This window comes from Lagopus leucura, unplaced genomic scaffold (assembly GCF_019238085.1).
Source record: "Lagopus leucura isolate 7727_CA_CO unplaced genomic scaffold, USGS_WTPT01 Super-Scaffold_100001, whole genome shotgun sequence".
NCBI classification, from domain to species: domain Eukaryota; kingdom Metazoa; phylum Chordata; class Aves; order Galliformes; family Phasianidae; genus Lagopus; species Lagopus leucura.
Genome location: NW_024962262.1, coordinates 53,988,632 through 54,000,120, shown reverse-complemented (window position 1 = coordinate 54,000,120; position 11,489 = coordinate 53,988,632).

Here is an 11,489-nt window from a genome sequence, read left to right as displayed (position 1 = left end):
AATACCCAGAACCTGTCAAAACATAATCTGTCAATCTTAATTTAAAATTCAACAAATCAGACTTTAAAGGATGATTAAATGCTTTTGTAGTAAATGCCTGAAGCAAAATGTACTAAAATTGCTTTTAGTAAAAAAGTAATATACAAGAAGAAGAATATATGAACTTGTACGCTGTGTAGCCCAGGGCCTATGTGGTCGCATGGTGGATTGATGACACTTTTTGGTCTGACAGTTTGCGCTTCAAACTGGGTGTGTAAACAAACAGCATCTGAAAAAGTTAATTATTTTTAAAGATTCATCTGATTTCTATCAATATATTATATTTGTTGTTTTATAAAGGATGCCATGTCATGCCTTTTTCTGTGAACATCCCACCCAGTGCAAGTGCTGTCTTTCCTTTCTGAGAGATTGGAGAGCAGCCCTGTGGAAGGGGATCTGGGGATTTTGGATGATGGCAAGTTGAACAGCCAGCAGTATGCCCTGGCAGTCAAAAGGCCAACCGTGCCCTGGCATGCATGGAGCCCAGCGCTTCCAGAGGGAGAGGGGAGGGATTGTCTCACTCTACTTTGAGCTGTGCAGCCTCTCCTTGAGTACTATGTGCAAGTTTGGGCACCACAATATAAGAACATAAAGCTATTAGAGAGTGTCCAAAGTAAGGCTACAAAGATGGTGAAGGATCTAAAGGGCATGACATATCATGAGTGGCTGAGGTTCCTTGGTTCATTCAGCACAGAGGAGACTCAGGGGAGGTCTCATAGTGGTCTACAGTTTCTTGTGAGGGAAGCTGGAGTTCAAGGAATGTTTGGGCAATGCGCTTGAAATAAGGTTTAATAATCCAACTTGGTATATTCTATGAGTCTATGATTCTAACCTCATGCTTCAGAGAGACTGCAAGGATAAGAAACTATTTTTCTTCTCAGATTCTTTAAGGTCAGTTACCACTCCTGAAAGAACTGAACTCAATTAAATGTAACCAAGGGTGGTTTTTTTTGCAGCCTACCCACTGCAAAAGTGCAAAGACTGACCAATGTATGATTTCAAAGTTATAATTCTATTATTTATCAAATAAACTAAACCTTATATTGCTCAAAGAAACAGAATGCTTCGAAAAGACTTTAACATGAATTTGAAGGTTGCATATCCATTAAAATATCACAATTTGTACTTTTTCTCTGCCAGCCATGCTGACTAATCAAGAGAAAATAAAAATGCAACTCCCTTCTTTAGGTTTTATGAATTTCCATGCTGTCGGAGGGAAGCACAGGAAGCCCATCTTCCAAATTCAGGAAAAGTGCATTCATTTATTCTCCTCATAAAATAAGCATATATCAAGATTTTCTCCGGGGTAGAATTAATTTTATTTTTAGAGGCTTTTATGATGTTGTGTTTCGGATTTTTGGTGAAAATAGTTGTGATAGCACACTAATGGTTTTAGTTGTTGAAGAAAAGTGCTTTCACAAAGGCAAAGACTTTTCTGCTCATTCTGCCCTGCCTGTGAGCAGGCTGGGGGTGCACAAGCAGATAGGATCAAGCCAGGGTAGTTGACCCAGACTGACCAAAGGGCTATGCTGTACCACACGGCATTATGCTCAGCAATAAAAGCTGGGGTAAAGAAGGGGGAAGGAGAGGGCATTCAAAGTTTCCCAAGAAACCATTATGCATGATGAGATTCTGCCCTGGAAATAGCTGAACACCTGCCTGCTGATGGGAAGTACTGAACAAATTCCTTATTTTGTTTTGCTTGTGCACAGAACTTCTGCTTTACTAGTAAACTGGTAAGCTGTTTTTATTTCAGCCCACAAGTTCTCAGACTTTTACTTTTCCAGTTCTCTCTATCTTACAGGGGGAGAGTGAGCAAGTGGCTGCATGTTAACTTAGCTACCAGCCAGGGTTACACTACAAAAGCATGTAAGCTGAAGTCTCTTTTAAAAATAAGCAAAAAAATCATTCTTTTATCACATTCTCTAGACTCCGTATTTAAGATGTTCACCAGGGTCTCTAACGTTGAGTTGTCGTTTATCTTCCAGTAATCATTTTAGTCTACAATTTGTATTTCTCACAAGGATCAGGATCACAGAGATTTTCAAGTATTTTAAAACTAAGAGGACTTGCACTTGAGACAAAGGAGACTGTTTGTTTCACCACAAACAATTCCAGCCAAAAAAAATGCTGTCCAGTAGGGACAAAGAAAAAGCTCAAAATCAAATATTTCTGCTGAAAGTTTTATACATTCAATTTAGTATTATTGCTCCAGTTCAACAAGTGTTCAGAGATATCTATTCAAACCTTCATTAATTACAAAATAATGAATTTAAAATTCAATTTTAACAAATTAATGAATTAACTGAATATTTAAGGATTATTTTTGTTATTAAAAGATGATAAGAAATAGCTTAAAATACAGTTTTTAATAGGTTTTAAGCTATTTCTTATCATCTTCCATAATAATGGAAGGTTATTACTAAACCAGTTTGACTTTTTGTTCCCAAAGACGTAATATTTTCAAACAGAAACTTGATAAAAGTAATTGGTTGGAAAACACACTACTATCAGATATGAAAACATATAAGCAATGAGTGAGTGTCACAAGCTCAGAGCAAAATATCGCAGTATTGAGATACATTCAGAGCACTGTCAACACCAATGCACTACGCATTGATGCCAAAGGTCAGCATGGACCGATTACAGCATTTAAGATTTAAGTCTGGTCATAAAATAGCAAAGTAGATTGGAAGAATTGTGATATTTTTAAGTGTGTTTGTAAGAAAAAGCTTTTTTTTTTTTTTTTTTGGCTGGTCTTCCACAGACTTCCCAGTACTGATAAGCCCTGCCAGTTGAGAATGAGGCAGGTAGACTCCTTGCTCTTGAGCACAACTTCTTGCACAGGTTTTGGATTCCCGGGAAAGAAAGTTAGGAAATCACCATTTGATGGCTGCTTTGCTGTTTGCTGCCACATATTATCTGGGTTCAGCAAGATGTGACACTTTTCCTCCTCTGCAGTGGAAAACATTGTAAGGTTGCTTATGCAAGAGGTTTGTGCAAATACTCCTGAGGCTATACAGCAAGAGAATATAATCAGACAAGACTGCCATACAAGTACACAAGGATTTTTCAACAAATTGTTTCTAGCTATAGCAGCAGAAGTCATTCAGATGAAAAATTCTTTAAAAATTCTTACTTCTGGGATGGCTTTTCTACAATAACAGAAAGGCCTTCCTCCTGAGTGCTTAGACAATAATTTTCCTTCTAAGGCCAGTTCTGTACCATGTGGAACAGATTTTATCTCAGATGAGCTTTTCATGAGTTAGATAGTTCACAATAGGTATATTTCTACAGCTTCTGTTGGAGCTAAGCTATTTAAATATTTAAATGCCTACAGAATGTGATTCATGTATCAAAAAAAAAAAAAAAAAATTACTGGATGTGGGAAACAAGATGGGAATCTTTATATCTAGAATTCTCATCTTAAAAGCATTAGCACTAAAAACAGATTAATTGATGTAAGCAAAGAGCTCTTTCACATTTTTCACACAGGCCTCATTTAAGGCTTTACCTTCACTACATGCCACAGTTTTAAGTTTCCCCTTGTTTCAGGATATCTTTAGGTTAAAAAAAAAAGCAACATTAAATAACATTTAATCAAAATCTCTGCTTTGTCAGGGCAAAATCCTGATCTCCTTGTAGATGATGTTATCAGAATAGCCTCAATATTTTCACATTTACCTCTCAAGAAAGATTCAGCAGATCTGCCAGAAGAGGTTACTTACAGATAAAGAATGTCTTTCTCAAAGTACATCAACAAATAACTTTCTCCCTGCAGTCTAGTACTGTCTCAGGCAGAAAAGGAGGCATCTAACTTACATGTTAGTGTTGGTACAGTTATATAGTATCTTTAGATCATGTGCTTTCCAAGTATGCCTAATTACATAGAGAACAAAACGCTTCAGCTGCTAAATGTCATTTGTGAGCACTTTAGGGCTGTGCTTACCCAACATATACTGTGTGCATGGAAAGACGATGCTGTGTTTTCACAGAGTAGGAAGACAGAAGACAATGGACAGTACAGAGATCAAACATGGCCCCAAACAAGCTTAAATGGTCACTTACATCCTTACTACTTTCAAATCCTTTTTAGATTTTTACAAAGATGAAATTCCTGCCGAAGTGTAGAAAACAAAATATTGTCTGTTCTTTCTACCTTTTTATTAACAGTACCTGAAAACAAAGATGAGAGTGCTTTAATAGGTTTTAAGACCTCCATTTTAACATCCAAACACTGTTTATGCCTATAAGCTTCACTATGACCATTTTAATTCTGAATCACTAGCTACAAAGAATTAACGATGTATAACTAATCCACATCATATTCACATCATTAGCTTATTTAGATAAGATTTCTTTGCCTTTCCTGCATGGAAGTAATCGTAATAAAGACTAATAAACAGATACAAAGCACATTACAAAAAAAATGGTTTACCAATTAGCTTAATCAGTCTCAGAAAGAAAAAAATGCTGTCAGAAACAACTCTATTTCTAGAAATGTTGTATACAGGATGATGTGGATTTATGTGAAAGCTTTATATATAAAGAAATATAATGTAACTTACCTGCTTTGCATGCCTTCAATTCATACAACTAGTGAAACAAAAAGAAGAGGAGAGAAAATAATGGGATGATGAAATAAAGGGTTAAAAGAATAGAGATGTCAAGAAAATGTGAAAAGAAGATGAAAAATACAACTTCTGGAAACTGTACAAGCAATAGGCTATGTAATAGAGGGGACACATAAAAAGTACAAAGATTTCAAAATCATTTCCAATTACATAAATCTACTTTTTTTTTTTTTTTTTTTTTTTTTTTTTTTTTTTTAAGAGTGGTACAGAACTGGGAAAAAAAATGAGATAACCAAGTAAAAATTCAATAATTTAAATATTAAAGAAGATGAAAGATGCAAAATACCTAAGTAGTTGGTTATTGAATTGGATGTTGGAAAGAAACATCAAAAGGCTACACATCAACAGCAATGTTTATGAGATGTTGCTGTCGGTACACAAACCTCACGATCCTCTACTGCATCTGAGTCAGTCATATTTAATAGAGAAAACAACAACAACAAAAATACTTACAGAAGGTTTTGCAAAGGAAGTGGTGGTGAGAAACTTGAGCATGTCAGCTGTGAAGCCAAGCACAGGCATCTTTAAATAGAGTCTAAGGAAGTTAAATGAGACAAATTATAAGCAGACAAAGTGATTTTACAACAATGTGCCATTCCCACCTATGGTGTCCATTTTTTGGAGTCTATTTTCTATTTAAAGGATTACTTCAGATTTTACTCTCTGGTTTCCAGACAGTAATTCAGTAATTCATCTCACCTCAGAATTACAAATGATGGTGGACTGGTGGCTGATGGTGATGGTGGATTTGGCACCTGAGTGTACACTGTTGTGAGGATAGAGGTTCATTTTGACAAACCAAAGGCATTTACTTCCGAAATGGTTTCTGAGATCTTCCCCAATGTCAATATAGAAAAAATAAGCAGTTATAGGGAATTATTATTCTAATATACTTAAAATTATACTGTGAGTTATAATGAATTCCTTTCCAGTAATGTATATTTCTGCTTCCTGAACAGTGTGGCAGATCAGAATAACTAGCTCAAATATCCATGTCTAGAATTTAGCCTATGCCTACTTTCCTGGATGAACCCCACCCAAGATGTCAAAATAATGACTACTTATAAGAAAACACAAAAAAATCCATCTGGGCCTTCTATGAAATATACAGACTTATAACACAATATCAAACAACACATATATTTTTATGTTAAAAATAAAAAATCTTTATATCTTGAAGAGCAAAGACCAACAACAATTCTAGACCGCTGAATAAAAATCTTCATTGTTATACCAGTCTTCTGTTTCAGTTATAATCAAAATTGGGAAACAAGGAAAAAAAAAAAAAAAAAAAAAAAAAAAAAGCCCACTACCTCTGTTCTGACTACTAGTTTCAGAAAATATTGCTATATTTTATTCAACTTGTTATAAGATGTACAGGATTTTTTGAAACAAATGTCAAAGATCTGTTTTACATTATTTGATTGATAAAGATTTCTTGCTGGTTTTGTTGTTTTTATCTGTGCTTTCAAATTAACCACCTGGCAGAGTTATGGAATGATAGAATCATTAAACACCTTGGGTTGGGAAATTAATGATTATCCAGTTCCAAATCCCTAGCTATGGGCAAGGACATTTTACTCTAGCCCAGGTTGCCCAGGGCCTCATCCAACTTGGCCTTGAATGCTTGCAAAGATTTGGCATCCACACCTTCTCTGGGCTACCTTTTCCTGTGCCTCCACTCTCAGTGAATATTTTATTCCTTATGTCTAATCTAAACTTACTCTTTTTTCACTTTAAATCTATTATCCCTTGTCCTATCACTACATTCCCTGAGTCAGGCCATGTTTAGGTACTGTAAGGTCACTGTAAGGTCTCCCCAGGGCCTTCTCTTCACTAGACTGAATAATCTCAGCTCCTTCAGCCTCTCTTTATACGTGAGGTACTCCATCCTTCTGAATCTATCTTCTTTATTATTTAGAAAATATTTGCATTTCAGAATTCCGCTTAACTCCTTCATCAGATCGAAGAAACTAAGAAAATGGGAACTGGAAAAAGTAAATATAATTTAGGTTGATAATATTATCTATAAAGACAAGACAAACTGCAGTGCCACCTACTGTTTAGATTTCAAGAATAGAAATTCTTAACAGCTGATGGGGTAGGAGTAATTTTCTAGCTTATATCTAGCCATCTTCCTCTCGTATTGTCCAGACAATTAGTAACCTACAATGATCTTGCTTTGTGTGTGTGTTTATTTTTTCCTCTTAACCTTCATATGTTACAGATATACATGTATGTATGAGCCTGCTATAAAAATTTCTGTTGAGATTGCCACCATAAAACAGTCATTAAGCTTATGAAGACACCATCCTAAGAAGTTGTAAGTGCTACACACTTTGCATCACTTGTAAAATGATTATAAAGTACTCCAGAAATATATAAGTCCTTAAGCATAGGATATGTACTAGTTGATTAAGCTATCTGACAGTTGGTGCTCTAAATCAAGCAGCTTACATGTCTGAAAGAAGAGGCTATTCAGAGGATTGCTTCATCTTAACAGATGATATGAACAGATATAGTTTACTGTAAAGGAACATCAATGTTATACATGCATTAAAGACATGAATGAAATTGGGGGCAGGGAGGAGGGACAGAATGAATACGGCTTAGACAGAAATAATTATCAATCCTTTTGAACAGCCTCCTCTGGAACATCTGCTGTGTGTGACAAAGGAAATCAAAGATGAGTTCTACAGGCTATCTGCCACTGAAGACAAATTTTCTAGTCTAAAAAGGTCAGTTGTATACTACAAAAGACAAGCAAACTGTTATCTTACTTTTTCTATCAGTGACATGATGATAACCAAATAACTGAAAATGTCTTTTTAATCTTGCAATTAGATAAGAATGTAAATATGTAACGACAAAAACTAAACTCTCAGAGACTGTTGGAAGATACAAAGCTGCTAAAACGCTGACCTAGTAAACCTTGTAGGAAGAATGCGTGATTTACATAACGTTAATCTAAACAGATGAGGCGTTTGGAAATAGAGGAAGAACTATCTTCTCTTTGATACTGAAAAGTAACTTGAACATGTTATCTTTGGACTAGATAGCATGAATCAACCCAGGGGAAATCTTACACTCAGTCTTTCTGCTAGCTGGTGTTGCTCAGTTTTAATTAAAAGAATCTTCCAGATAAAGCACAGACAGGAGAATAAAAATGAAGTGTACGTTGCCTATTTAGCTTCAATGAAGTCAATCAAAGTGACAATGAAGTGATAAACTGCAGGCAGAACTCTGCACAGAGAGAAATGAAGATAAAAATAAGCTTGAGCAAGTACGAACGTGCAAAAACTAGTGTTATATATTCCTTTTAAATGAGATCTTATCATTTTATTTAGGAAGCCTTAATAGAATATCAGTTACTTTTCACAATATTTATGTTTGGTTTAATTAATTATGCTGATCAGAGCACCACTTGCAACTCAAATCAACTATAAGCTGGTCAAAGTGCAAGCTATATTGTAGGAGGTTATTAGGCTATTTTGGATGTGACTAAACTCCATAAAAATCATTCAGGCTTGAACTGAACTTCTGCTAAGATTTGGCATAGTTAACTAACAATTTCATACTAGCTATATACTATATTACATACTACTTTTTTGTTCAGAAAGGCTGAAACCACAACTTCAGTATCTAATAATTTTCTTGGCTAAAATCAATTCAATAGGACAATTGTCTCATATCATGTATTTTTTTTGTTCTATTGTATCTGCGGGGGGCAAGTTACAAGTGTATATCTTGAAAAATCTGGCCTATGCAATGGAATCCTGGAATTTAATGTTCCAGCTTCTTAAAATAGACTTATATTAATAGAATATGACACAGAAAAAAAGACTATAAACATCTGAAAGGAGGCACCACAGAGGCTTTCTCCCATTTACTCAGATTTCTACGGAAAAGATTTTTTAACCAGTCAAGGCTTTAGATTTAAAAGATGACAAATTTGAGCTTTCTAGGATTTGTACAAACTAATAGTGTCTGCACATCTGTCAATGATATTTTTTGTCTGCTTATATACTGTTGAGACACTTGGCTTCTAAAACTCAGAGACCCTCAGCTTACAATCAGAAGAACAGTTAGGCAGTAATTAATATCACTAGGCTGTGATAGTTACTATTGTAACCAAAGTTGTTTCCTTCATTTCCTGCTCTGAGAAATGATCTTCCCATATGATGTTTGCTCCACTTTTTCAGCACACCTTGGAAGGATTCCAATCATTATTCAGTGTTCTTCTGGATCTGGTTTCACCTTGTCTTTTAACAAAGACAAATTTTAACAAAGACAACAAAAAACACTTTATTTTTTCAATTTCTAATAACTATTTAATAATTCTGTATAAAACATTGTCTTGACCAGATCTTTGCTAACTACAATTTCATAAAACTGGCTATAATTATCACAGATGGTTTCAATATCACTTGTTGAACTTTTGCCTTCTCAAAGTCTTCCACTACTGTTCTGTGATGAGCTTCAACATCTATCTTCAGCTTCTTTAACTCCCTCCTCCTCTCACAGTTCCCTTGCAGCCAGAAATTTCCATCGTAATTCTTCCTCCCTCCCTCATAAAGTTACCAGCCTCACTCCAAAACAGACTGTTTTTAACCCAAAAGCATCCCTGTTCTTTGGAGTTTTTTTTTTTTTTTTTTTTTTTTTTTTTTTTTTTTTTTTTTTTAAATGACAATTTGTACATTTGTTTTATATATGAACTTCTTTCTCCTGTCATCATTCTTCTCTGAGCCACTGTTTGGAAAGCTTAACTGCATACAACTTGATTCCGCAAGCAGAATACACCCAGCTTAAATATACAAATAAACTATTTATTGGTTATAATAGAAAAAAAAAAAAAAAAAAAAAAAAAAAACAGAAAAAAAATGCTATTACAGTAAATATTAATATACTTACCTCTTTCACCATGAAAATTAATTATCTCCTCTTTTTCAGTGAAGAATCATTGCTAGCGAAGCAGACAGTTCTAAGGAGAAGGATCACTTCTTGCAGATCCCTGGAGCACAGTCTGTTTTTTGTCTGTCATTTCTGGCACTCTATGTCTTCTTTTTATCTTATACCTGTCCATATCAGTGCTTTTCCTTTTCTCATTTGTCTGCAATTTTAGCTCTTTTATCTCACAAGAATCTACAGACTTTCTAATGGCATTTTTTTTTTCCTCCACACAAACATTGCAAAATCTGAATGGTTCAGATTTTGAACCATGGTTGTGCACTCGTGAGTATCATCCATGAGCCTTAGTACACAGTCCTAGGGAGAGAGTTACAGTCCTTTGAAACAGTTTCTGGATGTGAGGAAATCGTTAGTTACAATTGGCTACCATTAAAACTTATAGGTTGTACATCAGTGACCAGTGTTTTTACTCTTAGCTTATAAGAAAATCTTACCCTTTTCCTTACTAGTTTTGCAGCTGATTTTCCTTTTTTTCCTTTAGATGTTAAAATTGCATTTTTTTGAAGTTTTCAATCCATGTATCACCATTTGGATCTAGGCCAGTCTGAAGTAACATTGCAAAACACTGTGTTAAATTCTTCACTGACATCCACCCAAAATAAGAATCTCGCACCTTCTCCAGGAAAATGTACTATGCTGAGTTCATAAAAAAGAGCTATTCAACAGAATACACAATTTCAAAATCCATATAATTCTGAATAATGCATGGAACAACTTTGTCAGTAATAAGGCTTTCAAATTAAGTTTTACTCTCAACTGATTTTCTTTCTGTACCTTTTCATTTCTATGTAGGACTCAAACTGTAAAATAAGCATTCACATTCTTACTAGTAGAGACACATAACAGTAGTCCCACCACTAATCAACTTACTCATGCTAACCAAAAATGTAACAATATAAAACCATATTCTCAAGAGCTTCTTTTGCTGCTGTAGCTTGGCCTGCTAAGGGAACCTTCAAGTAAGCTGTAATTTAAACATACTGGTGCTTCAAAATACCTGTACTGTCAAACACCACATTGCAGAGCCAATGAAATTTTTATATAACCCATGCCTTTATATAACTCAGGACTCACATATGGTTTTTTTTTTTTTGTTTTTTTTTTTTTTTAGTGTACTTTAGTCTTAAGTAAATGGCAGAGTATTACAAAGAACAGCAACAGTCAAAGGAACAAATAACAAAAGGCATGTATAGTGCTATAAAATGTTGAATAAGGATGAATTTAACTAAGCATCAACAAAGGGCAGTTAAGTGAGACTCTGACACTCTGAATGTAAGGGTCCAATCTATTCTAGTTACAGAAAACAGAAATAGAAAGGATGGAGTTTAAATAGGGAGCTGAAGAAGTCTTATTTTTACTCTCTCTTAAAAAGTCAAAAGAGACACAACTGCTGCTACATTTGAGACAGACAGGTCTCCTTAACTCATGGAAATAATTATTACTTGTTCCTCCTATGCTTGGAACTGATTAAAGGTTTAATTCTCACCAATTCAGTAAACTTAATCTACATCACTAACTTTCCAGTTCATTAATAGATTAGACATGGAACAGAAATTTCAGTTCAATTATTTAGAATTAATCTGTACACATCTGGACAGTTGAGAATGAAAAGGGTCATCCTGCTTTTTAGTGACATTTGTACTTGTCAAAGCTGTCATCCAGAGTATCACTTCAGATGTAAACATGGTCTCTTAATATCTGCTGCAAATTAGAACTTTCTCTGTATTTAAAGCAAGATGTTTTTTTCAGTACCAGGCCTCATCTGGTTTCCTCATCTGTAGGCTCACCCTGTCAGCAGGAGGAAGGAGTGCAGAATGGTAAAAAGAGAAGAGAAACCATAAGATGGTT